We start from the raw sequence: 14,437 nt of genomic DNA, 5'->3' as shown, positions 1-14,437 counted from the left end.
GACTCAACGCCAGAAGTCTAAACCTCAAAATGCATGCACTCAAGGCACTCCTCAGTATGGAGAACAATGACATCTGTGCAGTAACAGAAACCTGGTTTAAGGCTCCTGAGAGCACCCCAGCACTATTAGGTTATAACTCATACCCATACCTTTAAGCCACAGAAAGTACAGTTTTGTACCTACCATAAATGTAGATGTTCGAGTGCTAATACAGCTGCAGTCATAACAGATGGGTTCTCCTGCCGTCAGGCGGGTCCTCGGTCGGCCGAATTCCAAAGTCTAGGTCCGGCGTCAGTAGTCGTCGTCGCTTCTTCCCTGACGTCAGTGCGACAGGGGTATAAAAGAACCAGCCGACGCCATTTTCTTCAGTTTTTCTTGCCCCAGATGTCAGGTGCCCCCAGAAGGAAGGCAATACATAAAATTATGTAGTAATGCAATGCAATATAATCAAAAAACAGTAGTTGCAAGGAAATACACCATAAAAGAATACCCCTAGAGGAGAAGGAGGGAGGGAAACCTGGACTGCAGCTGTATTAGCACTCGAACATCTACATTTATGGTAGGTACAAAACTGTACTATGTTCATCGTGCATACAGCTGCAGTCATAACAGATGGGTAGAATCCCAAAGCTAAGAAAGGGGTGGTAGGCACTAGGTGGAAAGTACAGTTTTGTACCTACCATAAATGTAGATGTTCGAGGATCCACATTGCTGCAGTCCTAACAATTGGGTAGTCCGCTGTCCAGTCGGCCCGAATACCAAAGTATATGGCTGACGTCGGTCACGGCGCATTAGACTGACGTCAGTACGTCAGGGTACTAATGCGCATGACCGACGCCATATCCTCAGTCTTTTCTTGCCCCAGATGTCAGAAGACCCTAAAAAGACAAGGCCAAAACCAAAACACACCAAACATACCTGCACCAAAAATATATACAATATATACAAAGGTACCAGAATATAATCTCACCTACACAACCACCCCTAAACACAGAGGGGAAGGAGGGAGGGTAAATTGGACTGCAGCAATGTGGATCCTCGAACATCTACATTTATGGTAGGTACAAAACTGTACTATGTTCTTCATTCCACATTGCTGCAGTCCTAACAATTGGGTAGAATCCCAAAGCAGAGGTAAGGGAGGCTGGCAAATCATAAGGAAGCAGGAGCTGATAACATGCCTTGCAAAATAGCTGTGGCAAAACCAGCCCTAGACTTAGAGTAGAGAGGAAGGTGGTAATGCTTAGAGAAAGTATGCACTGAACTCCAAGTAGCTGCCTCCAAAATATCCTTAGTTGCCACCCCCCTTAGAAATGCTGTTGAAGTGGCAGTAGCTCTAGTGGAATGAGGCCTAATCCCAGCTGGAATCTCTTTGCCATGATGGGAATAACAAAATGCAATGCAAAACCCAATCCACCTAGAAATAGTTTGTTTTGATACAGGCTTGCCCTGCGAACTCAAAGCAAAAGAAACAAACAACTGCTGAGACTGCCTAAAATCCTTAGTCCTGCTTAAATAATAACGCAATTGCCTGTGTACATCTAAAGTGTGCAAAATCTTTTCCCTTTATTTTGGGGATCTGCATAGAAAGTAGGCAAATGAATAGTTTGGTTTAAAGCCACACTAGAAACCACCTTAGGCATAAAGGAAGGATTAGTACGTAATGATACCCTATCCTTATGAAAAATCAAAAGGCTCAACCGCCATAAGGGCCTGTAACTCAGAAACCCTTCTTGCAGAAGTAATGGCCAACAAAAGCAGTCTTCCATGACAAGTATTTCAGTTCAGCAGTAGCCGCAGGCTCAAAAGGTTGTAGAGTAAGTTTCTCCAACACAAAATTGAGATCCCAAGCAGGAGTAGGAGCTCTACGGGGGTCTTATATTCTTTGCCCTCTAAGAAATTGCTTGAACAAAGGATGTGAAAACAATGGTGGGTCACAATCATAGTGAGCTGATATTGCTGCAGCATGAATCTTAATGGAAGAGAAAGACAAACCTTTGTCCAATAACTCAGTAAGATATTGAAGAGCCACACTCAAATTAGGCTCAGAAATCTCCAAATTGTTTGCTGCACTCCAAAACAAAAATCTCTTCCATTTTTCTGCGTACACTTTCCTTGTACTAGGTCTCCTGGCTTCCATAATCACATTTAAAACTTGCTGAGGAAGTTGAGACCTGCTGCCGTTCAAAACAGAATGTGCCAGGCTGTTAGATGAAGAGTTTGAAGCTTGACATTGAGCAGATGACCGTCCCTCTGAGACAATAGGTGTGGAATCAAAGGTAAAGGCCATGGAGGCTTCCTTACCAGACTCCTCAGTAATGGGTACCAGTGCTGCCGAGGCCAATCTGGAGCTATTAAAATCATCCTCGGCTTGTCTTGTCTGACCTTTAGAAGCACCTTTGGGAGAAGAGGCAGAGGTGGAAAAGCATACACATGAAGATTTTTCCAACTGAAAGAAAGAGCATCCACTTTCCAAGCTGTGTGATGAAATTCCTTCGTGCAAAACTTTGGCAGCTGGTGGTTTAGTGGAGAAGCGAACAGATCTATGTCTGGAGTTCCCCATGACACTGTCAATTTTGAAATACATGAAGATCCAGTTTCCACTCGTGGGGATCCATGATTTGTCTGCTTAACACATCTGCTAAGGAGTTCTGTGCTCCGGCAGAAACCTTGCCTGAAGAGTTAGTTGCAAGCTGAGCGCAGTCTCCCATAAAATCATTGCTTGCCTGCACAATGGGTAAGAATGTGTTCCCCTTGTTTGTTGATGTACCACATGACAGTTGTGTTGTCTGTTAGAATCAACACCTGCCCTGGAAGAAGTAACTCCTTGAAAGCCATTAATGCAAACTGGACTGCTAACATCTCTTTCATGTTGATATGTAGATGCTGTAGTCTGGCAGGCCACTTGTCTTGTATCCACTTTCCATTTAGATGAGCTCCCAAGCAATGTCTGAGGCATCTGTCGTTAGAATCTGACTCGCCTCTGGCCGGGTCACAGAGAGTCCCTTGTTTAGGTGACATTCCTGAGCCCACCACAAAAATTCCTTTTGAATGCAAGGTATTATTTGAATGACAGTGTCCAAATCCTGGCAGTGCTGTGTCCATACATTTTTGAGATACCATTGTAGCTTCCTCATATGCAGTTTGGCATTGGGAAGCACCAGAATACAAGATGCCATGAACCCTAAGGCTTGAAGGACTGTCCTTGCAGTCAGCCCGGACTGAAGAGATAGCTGATGGAAGTAACTGGAAAGATTCTTTTGTTTGTCCGGGGTTAAAAAGGCCATCTGGGCTGCTGTATTCAGTCTCACACCCAGAAAGCACATGTCTTGAGAGGGTACTAGACTGGACTTTATTTCGTTCACAGAATACCCTAGGCATCTTAGCACTGCTATGACATATTCCAAATGCTGTTGTAACGTCAACATCTTGAACTTGGGAATGTCCAGATAAGTGTTGAGGATAGATAAATCCAAAATTGGTCTCCACGTGTTCCCCTTTTTTGGTACTAGGAACAGGCGAGAATAAAATCCTAGGCCCCTTTCTGGCACAGGAACCGGCTGAATGGCCCCTATTTGGAGTAACAGAGAAATTTGCTTGTGAGCCTCTTGTCTTTGTAGAGGAGGAATGTCTGGCATGCCTTTGAAAGGAGGCAAGGTATGGAAATAAAACCTGTAACCGTGGTGAATGATATCCAGAACCCATCTGTCTTGGGTAATTAAATCCCAATTTTCTTTGAAAAGAGACAGCCTTCCTCCCAACGGTGCTGCCAGGCGAGAATGAACTGGCAGCTGAAAAGGCAGGTCATTGGGTCTGCTTACGAAAGGACTGACCCCTGCCCTCCCCAGAAGTCTGAGCAGGGGAACTCCCTGTCCTAGGCCTAAAAGAACCCTGAGCTCTGCCCCTACCACGTCTAGACCTACCCCTAGACTGGGATTCATAAGCAGGAAAAATCCAACCCTTAGCAGGCCAATTTCTACTAAACTTCGGAGGCTGCACCTGTAAAAAATCTTTAACAGTTTGCATAGATTTAGCCTTGTCCTCCATTTTCTTCAAAACTGCTTCCACAGGCGAACCAAACAACACATCAGACTGCAAAGGAGCATCCAAAATCCTTGTCTTAACATGCTCAGCTAAGTTCTGATCTCTCAACCAGGCGTGCCTACGAAGAACAGAACCAGTGGCAGCCACCCTGGAGGAGGCCTGCACAGCATCAAAACCACATTGCAAGGAATGTTTACCCACCTGTTCAGACACATGAACTAAATCCTGCAACTCTTTACAGTCAATACCTTCCGCCAGAGCATCCACCTTAGATTTCAACTGTGAAAGAAGATAATTCTGATATTTTAACATGTGAAACTGACAATTCAACGCCCTCATGGCTAAAGTGGAAGAAGTATACACTTTCTTTCCCCATCTATCCAAAGCCCTTGCCTCTTTATCAGGAGGGACAGGATTTTTAACAACTGAGGCCTTTACACCTTTAGGCCCCTGAGAGACAGTTTCTGGGTCTGCCCTAGGACTCTTAAAAAGATACTTATGAACTTCGGGCACCCTATAATACCTATCCGGTTTAACTGGGGCAGGAGGCAAAGAATCAGGATTTAGAGAAGCCTCTGCAAAAACATCTTCCACCACATTCAAAACAGGAGGTATAGCTAAAGGCCTGTGCTGGGGTAAAAACAAGAACTCCCTAAGCCTTTTCCTGGAATCAGAGAAATCTTGGCCTTCCCATTTAAAATGCTCCCTCATGGAATGCAAAGTCTCTGAAAATGAAAAATCCTCAGGAGGAGAAGCTGAAGGAGTAGAATCATCCACATCAGAATCAGAATAAGTAGGGAACTCCTGCAAGTCTTCAGTCGAAGACTCAGAAGCCTCCGAGCATTGCTCAAAACTCTCAAGCTCAGGTTCCACCCTAGGCCTCTTATCAGGAGGGGGCATAGAACCCCTTATCATAGTAATCAAATCCTCTGCCATTTTAAGCATATGTTTTTTAGGCAAAGACCCTGAAGCACTAGGAGAAACCCCCACTGAAGCAAAACTTGGCCTGCCCCTTAAAGAAGCCTTGGAAACAGAAGGGGAGGCCCTAACCACCTTAGGAAGTGAGGGAAGAACAGCCACCTGAGAAGCCCCCTCAGCCTGGCCTACTTCCTGAGAGGAAACATCCTGTAACAGTAAAGTCTCTCCCTGAGACTCCAAAGAAACACTTGGCAAAACCTCCGGCTCCACTAAGCCCTCTAAAGAACCGACGTCCGGGACTGTCGGTTCTTCCCCTCTAGGCTTTGCTGTTTTGTCCTTGCGTTTTTTAGCCGAAGCCGGCGTCGGAACATCCGACGGCATTTTATAGTTACAACGCTTCCCAAACACTAACCTGGCACAGTCTAACCTTCTCTTAATCGTGCGTTTGTTAAATCTAGCACAAGAGCGGCATCCAACAACGTCGTGCTCAGGCCCTAAACAAGGTATACACAAAGTATGGTAATCCCTATGAGGTATCTGTTTCCCACAAGAAATACAGTTATTCACTTTTTCTGACATCCGGTTAAATACTGAGGCAAGAAAAAACCAAAATATTCCCCAACGGGGTACTTAGCCAACTTTGATTCGGTCTGAAACTCTGACTTCAGAAATTTTCAGAACGCCAACCTGCACTCGCAAAATTGCTTCTGCATCGGACCATGCGGCAAAAAAGACTGAGGATATGACGTCGGTCATGCGCATTAGTACCCTGACGTACTGACGTCAGTCTAATGCGCCGTGACCGACGTCAGCCATATACTTTGGTATTCGGGCCGACTGGACAGCGGACTACCCAATTGTTAGGACTGCAGCAATGTGGAATGAAGAACATCTAGGAGGAGCCAAAATGCCCTGCAAGACTGCAGTGGCAAAGCCTGCTCTAGATTTGGAGTATAACGGTAGGTTGTAGTGTTTGGAGAAGGTATGCACAGAACTCCAAGTGGCTGCTTCCAAAATATCCCTGGTAGGAACTCCTCTGAGGAAGGCTGCAGAGGTGGCTGTGGCCCTGGTGGAATGAGTTCTAATGCCTGTAGGAACAGTTTTTGCCATGAAAGGAATAGCAAAAGCGTATGCAGTGGGCTATCCATTTTGAGATTGGCTGTTTGGAAATTTGCTTTCCTTGAGCTCCTACCGCATAGGCCACAAAGAGCTGATCTGATTTTCTGAAATGTTTTGTTCTGTCCAAATAATAACGCAGTTGCCTGTGGATGTCCAAGGAATGTAGTAATCTCTCCCCTTTGTTTTGAGGATTGGGATAAAAAGTAGGTAAATGTATGGCCTGATTTAAAGCTACCCTGGATATCACTTTAGGCATAAAGGATGGGTTGGTTCGTAAGGAAACTCTGTCCTGATGGAAGATGATAAAAGGCTGGACAGCCATGAGAGCCTGTAGTTCTGAAACTCTACGAGCTGAAGTGATAGCCAGAAGGAAAGCTGTTTTCCAGGACAAATATTGCAAATCTGATGAGGCAGCTGGCTCAAAAGGAGGCAAAGTCAGTTTTTCCAGAATGAAATTAAGATCCCAAGCAGGTATTGGTTGTTTCCTTGGAGGTCTTAAATTCTTAGCCCCTCTGAGGAACTGTCTTAAGAGGGGGTGAGAGAATAAAGGAGGATCAGTGTTGTATTCTGCAGAAATGGCTGAGGCATGGATTTTGATGGAGGAGAACGAAAGTCCACTGCTTAGCAGTTCAGCCAAATATTGTAGTATTTGAGGTAAATTCAGTTTTCCAGGGTTCTGGCCCTTTTTCTCATTCCAGACACAAAAATGTTTCCATTTTGCGGAGTAAGCTTTTCTAGTTGATGGCCTTCTGGCCTCCAAAATGACATCCTGCACCTCCTTGGAGAGTAGGGCCTGCTGTGATGCTAAGGAATCTTCCATGCGGCTAGATTGAGTGTTTTAGCGGACTGTGAAGAGTTTTGAAGCTGTGCTGAGTCAGAAGAAGAGGCATTAGAGGCAGGGTCAATGGAGGGGAATGCGTCAGGCTCCTCAGGAGTGGGTACCAGTGTTGCCTTGGCCAGTCCGGAGCAATGAGGATCATCTTTGGTCTGTCTGCTCTGGTCTTCAATAGGACTTTGGGCAGCAGAGGAAGAGGCGGGAAGGCATAAACTGTCATTGATGTCCAACTGAAAGAGAGCGTCCACTCTCCAGGCCATTGGATGGAAGGTCCTTGAGCAGAATTGTCAATTGATGATTTTTGTGGGAGGCAAAGAGATCTATGTCTGGCCTTCCCCATTCTTGGATTATTTCTGTAAAAACTTTTGTATTGCAACTTCCATTCGTGTGGATCTGTCATATTCCTGCTTAGGTTGTCTGCCAGCGTGTTTTCCTTGCCTGGCAAGTACTGTGCTTGTAGTTCCATTTGTAAGTCCATGGCCATGTTCCAAAGTGATATGGCCAGTCTGCATAGGGGGTAAGAATGTGTTCCTCCCTGTTTGTTTATGTACCACATAACTGTGGTGTTGTCCGTTCTTATCAATAGTTGACCTGGTTGTAGAAGGTCCTTGAAAGCTATAATAGCATTTATTACTGCTAGCATTTCTTTTTGACTGATGTGAAGGTGCTTTTCTTTTTGGGACCATTTGCCCTGAATGCACCGGTCTGTCATGTGCGCCCCCCAGGCGTAGTCCGAGGCGTCTGTTGTGATGACTTGATTTGCTTGAGGCTTGCTGAATGGAAGACCTGCGTTTGTTTGACATGCTTGAGCCCACCACAGAAATTCCTTTTGCAGACATGGAAGTAGTGGTATTATTGTTTCCAAACTGTGGCTCTGTTGAGACCATATGTTTTTTAGGTACCATTGTAGTTCTCATATGCAGCTTTGCACATGGGATTAGTAAGATTCAAGATGCCATGAATCCCAGAGCCTGCAGGATTTTCCTTGCAGTCAGCCTGGTGCAATTTGCCAGTGGTCTGAAATATTGAATTAGTTGCCCCTGCTTCTCTGGCGTGAGGTAGGCCATCTGGGTGTTTGTGTCCAAATTGGCACCCAGGAAAATTATATTCCGAGAGGGTATTAGCCTTGATTTCTCTTTGTTGACTGTGTATCCCAGAGAGTTTAATAACATTATTACATAAGCCAGATGTTTCAGAAGAATGTGCTTGCTGTCCGCTTGGATCAGGCAGTCGTCCAAATAAGGGTATATTTGTATCCCTTGAAGTCTGCAGTAGGCAATTACTGATGCCAGGCATTTCTTGAATACTCTGGGTGCAGTAGATAAGCAAAAGGGCAATGCAGAGAATTGATAATGGGTTGAACCTGCAAGAAATCTGAGGTATCTTCTGCAATTTTGTCTGACTGGGACATGCAGGTATGCCTCCTTGAGGTCCAATGTTACCAGCCAAGACTCCTTGCCCAGCATGGGAAGAAGTTGCTGTAGAGTGAGCATCTTGAATTTTGGTACGAGTAGGAATGTGTTTAGGATGGTAAGATCCAAAATAGGTCTCCAATCTTTTCCCTTCCTTGGCACCAGAAATAGCCTGGAATAAAAACCTTGACCTTGTTCGTGTGTAGGTACCTCTTGAATAGCTTTCATGTTTATAAGATCTGAAATTTGTTTTTGTACCTCTGCCCTTTGATTGTGTGGCAGTTTTGGCATGCCTCTCATTTTTGGAAGGGTATGAAAATGGAATTTGTAGCCTCAGTTTATAATGTCCAGGATCCATTTGTCCTTTGTGACATGCCAATTTTTTGAGAATAGTGCCAGCTTTCCTCCTAAGGGGGCTGCCATTTGAGACCTGGTTGGCCTGCAAAGGGGAAAGTCATTGAGTTTGCTTTCTGAAAGTTTGTGAGTTGTCCTCACCACCTCTTTGTGTAGGAGCTTGCCATTGTCTGCCTCTGTACGATCCTTGTGATTGACCTCTGCCCCTCGGACTCCTGTATCTGCCTCTTTGGGGTCTGTCTATGGCAGGAAAGGACCAGTTTTTGGAAGGCCAATTTCTACTAAAACGTGGGGGTTGAACCTGCAGAAATTCTTTCACAGTTTGCATTGATTTAGCTTTTTCCTCCATTTTCAGTAATACTTCCTCAGCATTTGCCCCAAATAGTACATCCTTTGGAAGAGGGGCGTCTAGTAATTTAGCTTTGACATGGTCAGGCAAGGTTTGTTCCTTGAGCCAGGCATGCCTGCGTATGACTGAGCCTGTAACAGCAGCTCTACATGAGGCCTCTAGAGCATCAAAACCACATTGTAAGGTATGTTTACCCACTTGTTCTGCACTATGCATCAAATCCTGCAACTCCTTCAAGTCTGGTTGTTCAGGTTGTGACATTTTACTTTTCAATTGAGATAACAGAAACTGTTGGTATTTTAGCATATGAAACTGACAGTTTAAGGCCCTCATGGTTAAGGTAGCCGAGGTATATACCTTTTTTCCCCACCTTTCTAAGGATCTGGAATCTCTCTCGGAAGGCAATGGATTTTTGGCAATGGAAACCTCAACTCCCTTGGGCCCCTGTGAGATGGTTTCTAGGTCAGCAGCATGGCTTTTGTAAAGAAATTGGTGTGAGTCAGGTAGTACCTGTCAGGCTTAACTGGAGCTGGAGGTAGAGAGTCTGGGTTAAGGCAGGCCTCCGAGTAAACATCATCTAGGATGTCCAAGACATCATCTAGGATGTCCAAGACAGGAGGTATAGCCAGAGGCCTGTGTTGGGGTAACAAAAGAAATTCCCTGAGCCTTTTCTTGGAATCTGAATAATCCTGGCCTTCCCAGTGGAAGTGTTCCCTTAAGGTATGCAAAGTTTCCCCAAATGAGTAATCCTCAGGGGGGGATACAGAAGGAATAGACTCCTCTGCATCAGAGTCTTCAAAAGGGGAGTAAGACTGTTCCTGATCATCAGAGTGTTCTGAAATAATGGAGCCCTGATCAGAGGAGGGGGAATCTTCCTCCACTCTGGGCCTTTTGTCCGGAGGTGGCTGAGTACCTCTGATTAGAGTAATTAAATCCTCAGCCATTTTAAGCATCTGTTTCTTAGGCATGGGGCCTGGAGATGGGCCCTGTGTAACTGGTCTCTTAGGGTGCATGGTTGCTTTAGACTTGGTGAAAGCCTTGATGGAGAAAGAAGGGGAAGGTCTGAAGACACCTTGAGTGGAGGTGGACCTATCCACATTCTGTTTCAATGCCAAGAGTGGCTTCGGTATCTGTAGTCGGGGTGTGGGCCGAGGAGCCTGCGCCCTCGGGTACAGGAGACACTGCCAAAGATGTGTCATCGGTAATCAGGGGCTGCGTAGGCGCCTCACTGAGAACCGGACCACGTGTAGTCGGCTTTGGCGTGGTGTCAGTAGAGGCCGTGGACCTCGAGTGTCGGTCCTTGTCTTTGCGTTTTTTAGACAAAACCGGAGTCGGAGTATCCGATGACATGGTATAGTTAAATGCTTTCCCAAAAAAATGCTGGGCGAACTCCGCCCGACGCTTAATAGTGCGTTTGTTGAATGTAGCACAACAGTGACAGACCGAGACGTCGTGGTCTGGGCCTAAACAAGGTATACAGAGGGAATGGAAATCCTTATGCGGTATTTGCTTCCCACAAGAAATACAATTATTAACTTTGTCTGACATCGGTCTGAGGCAAGAAAAGTTTCCCCAACGGGGTACTTAGCTTTTAAGAAGACTTCGGTTTCCAAATTTTTCGTAATCTCAGGAGCTGGCCGACCGGCACTTGCGAACTACTTCTGCTTCGGGCACCGCGCGGCAAGAAAGACTGAAGAAAATGGCGTCTGCTGCTTCTTTTATACCCCTGTCGCACTGACGTCAGGGAAGAAGCGACGACAACCGACGCTGGACCTAGACTTTGGAATTCGGCCGACCAAGGACCCGCATGACGGCAGGAGAACCCATCTGTTATGACTGCAGCTGTATGCACGATTAACATCCAGGACCGGAACACAAAATGTGGGGGTGTATCCATATTCATCAAGAATACCCACACCTCCAGGTTAGTGGCGCAGCACAATGCATCAGAGATTATCCACGTGCAACTAACAGGCAAAACTGCAATCCAAATTGTAGCTTGCTACAGATCACCCACCATGACCCAGGACCCCCATTCTGCATTTCTGGAGACACTGGGAAATATGAAGGTCCTACCAAAACACCCTAATACTGAGCAATTTCAATTACCCAAACAAACTGGGAGAACTACTCAAGTACTAACTCCCTTGCCCAACGCTTCCAAGAATTTATAAACTCGAATGCCCTGGATCAACTGGTCAACACCCCCACCAGAAGGAAAAACATACTGGACCTGGTCATCACCAACATGGGTGACCAGTGTTCCACACCAGAGGTCAACCCCTCGCTGGTTAGATCAGACCATAGACTAATCACTCTGGATATCCACATTCCTCCCTCACCCCCAATCAAGGAAACCACAGTGAAAAACTTTTCAAAAGCAAACTTCACGTTATTTAAGACCGAGGTGGAAAGATTCACAGCCCCCATGCTAAAGGGCAATGCTGTCCAAGCTGCTAAAACCTTTACAAAGGCACTCTGAGCATCTGCAGGAATGCATGGATAATGCTATCCCAAGTAAAACCAAGACCGACTCCTCCAAGAAAAGGAAACCAGTCTGGTGGACCCCTGCCATAAACAAGCTATACAACAGAAGGAGGAAACTAGTACAGTAAAGAATAAAATCCCAAGAAGGAAAGACATCCCTGATCAGTATCAGCAAGAAACTACGATCCCTCATTAAATCATCCAAGGCTAGTTTCGAAAGAAAAATTGCCAATGACTCCAAAGATAACCACAAAGCGTTCTTTAACTATGTCACGAGCCTAAGTGGAAACTCTCAGATCTGCTCAGAGTTGGTGCAGAATGGCACAAAATACACTGAACTGACTGATATTGCCAACATTCTGGCAGACAGGTTTAGTGCAAACTTTACCTCCCCTCTCACCCCCTAAAGGGCCCATAACCATACCAGATGAATGTAGAACCCCGTCAATCACCAACACACAGGTTAAAACAGCCCTATCCAAAGCCAAAAACACAGCTTCAATGGGAGCGGACGGTGTCCCAGGCTGTGTCTTACACGAGCTCCAAAATGAACTAACCCCTCACCTAAACACACTGTTCAAATAGCCTCTCTACAGGCGACGTACCCACAGAGTGGCACAGAGCAACAGTTATCCCGCTCCACAAAGGTGGAGCCACAACGGACCCAGGGAACTATCGCCCTATAAGCCTGGTCTGCAAGGCTATGGAGCGCATCATCATGGAACTCATTAACAGAGACATTGGGAACCTCCAAACCTTGGACCCTACCTAGTTTGACTTTAAGGGCAGATCATGCCTCCTAAACCAGGTGGACTTCTTTGAAACAGTTACCAAGGCATTAGACGAGGGAAAGGAGGTCCACACAGTCTACCTAGACCTCACAAAGGCTTTTGACACCATTCCCCATTCTAGTATTATAGACAAACTGAACAGCTTGAACATAAACCCCTATGTCACGAAATGGGTTGCCAACTGGCTCATGGATAGAACTCACACGGTGAGAGTTGCAGGCTCTATGTCTGACTAAACCGGTTACAAGTGGCGCCCCCCAGGGCTCAGCCCTAGGACCCCTCCTGTTCAGTATATACTTCTCAGAGGTACAGGCAAGCATAGGAGGACTATGGCTGACCAAGTTCGCAGACGACTGCAAGCTAGGGGCCATAACTGATTCTCAGGCTGATGCAGACACCCTCCAGAAGGGTCTCACTGAGACGGATACCTGGTGTCAAAATCATGGCCTCAAGCTAAATGCCAAAAAATGCATAGTCATCCCCTTTGGAAAAAATAAAGTGCCCGCAAACTACCACATAAGTGGTAGTTCCCTAAATACAGAAAATGTAATAAGGGATCTGGGGACCCAAGTAAATAGTAATCTCTCCTTTGATAATCATATTGCCAAGGTGGTTATAAAATCCTATCACCCACCTAATCACAAAAGTGTTCACATCTAGAACAAAAGAGGTTATTGTACCTCTCTACTCATCACTCATTATACCCATCATAGAATATAATGCCCCATTTGGGATGTACCTTACAAGACACCTGCAACAGCTGGAAAGACCACAAAAGTACCTCACCAAGAGGATTACTGGCCTCAAACAGATGCCCTATGCAGCCAGACTCAAGAAACTCCAGCTGTACTCGGTTGCATACCGCTTATTCAGAGGTGATCTCTGCCTGACATACAAGGCCATGTCAAACCCAGAATTGAAGGAGATGTTCCACCTAAGAAAACACAAATCCCGGAGAGCCACACGCTCTAGAGATATAAACCTTACCACAACGATAAATAGTACATGCTGGAGGGATAGATTCCTGTCCCAGAGACTCCCCATGCTTTGGAACAGGATTCCAATATACATCAGAGCCCCTCACTAACACTCTTAAAGAAAACCTTGACGGGTGGATGGGAAAATGAAAATTTACCCCTGGGATCAATGCAGTGGCTCTGCTGGACAGTGGCACAGGGAACTAATGGCTCTGCTGGACAGAGGTGCAGGGAACTAATGGCTCTGATGGACAGAGGCACAGGGAACTAATCTAAGGGGGTGGTAAAAGCCAATACATTCTGGCTAGGCTTATAAATGCCTTCGGGCAGATAGCCTAGTACTTACCTATGAACCTATATGAGGATCATCCTAAAGGCTACTGCAGCAGAAGAAATAATGAATGTGGTCACCTTCTGGATTTTGATATATAGGATCAGTCTAAAGGCTACTGCAGCAGAGGAAACAGTGAAACTGGTCACCTTCTGGATTTTGATTTATAGGATGCTCGACTGAATATGTTGAAATACACAAATCAGCCAGAATTCACACATCCCCTTTGGGACAGGATGTGAAAAGAATGGAGAAACTTTAAGCCTGATTCCTGAAGAGGGGACAGCCTCGCTAAAGCCAATGTACTTGCTCTCTGAAATGGCAGAGGCCAACGCTTCTTCTTCGAGTAAATCTCCTGCTTCATTAAGCAACGTGCCTCCAAGTGCATTACAAGAGGCAAACAAAAAAATGGATATGGCAGCATATGGAAACGATGACAAAAAACGATTAGACAAATTTATCTTCAGATTCAGGGCAGCTGCTTAACTGTTTATCTTTCATTGTAAGTAATTTAACTATTACAGAAGGGGTTATCAAACCATGGGGTGTAGAGAAAAAGAAAAACACCAGCCACCTATTGGTAAGGATTTTTTTCTTGAACTTGTACTTGGTTCCGTAAAGTTCACACTGTATGAGCTAAAGCTGAATTTTTTTCTTAGTTAATATTTCATTTTTCTGCTTACGCTTTGTAATGACTAACTATAACCACATTATGTCAATGTGGTGCTTTTCTCCACGGGCCTCTGCTGAAAATGGGATATTCACAGCCAACAAATGTCAAATAAATAAAAATGAAGAATATGAAAGAAATCTCAGACAA

At 45.3% G+C, this 14,437-nt stretch overlaps 1 protein-coding gene across 1 annotated transcript in view; it reads right to left on the bottom strand.

Annotated features, from left to right (window-relative positions):
• The window catches only part of ANKS1A (ankyrin repeat and sterile alpha motif domain containing 1A), a 3,005,277-nt gene that overhangs the window by 2,780,674 nt on the left and 210,166 nt on the right, over positions 1-14,437 (bottom strand). The window lies entirely within an intron of this gene.

The sequence above is a fragment of the Protopterus annectens genome, chromosome 7.part0, assembly GCF_019279795.1.
Source record: "Protopterus annectens isolate FY-2018-M chromosome 7.part0, PAN1.0, whole genome shotgun sequence".
In the NCBI taxonomy this organism is placed as follows: Eukaryota; Metazoa; Chordata; order Ceratodontiformes; family Protopteridae; genus Protopterus; species Protopterus annectens.
The sequence above is the reverse complement of the archived record's forward strand: the minus strand, read 5'-3'. Positions and strand labels throughout refer to the sequence as shown.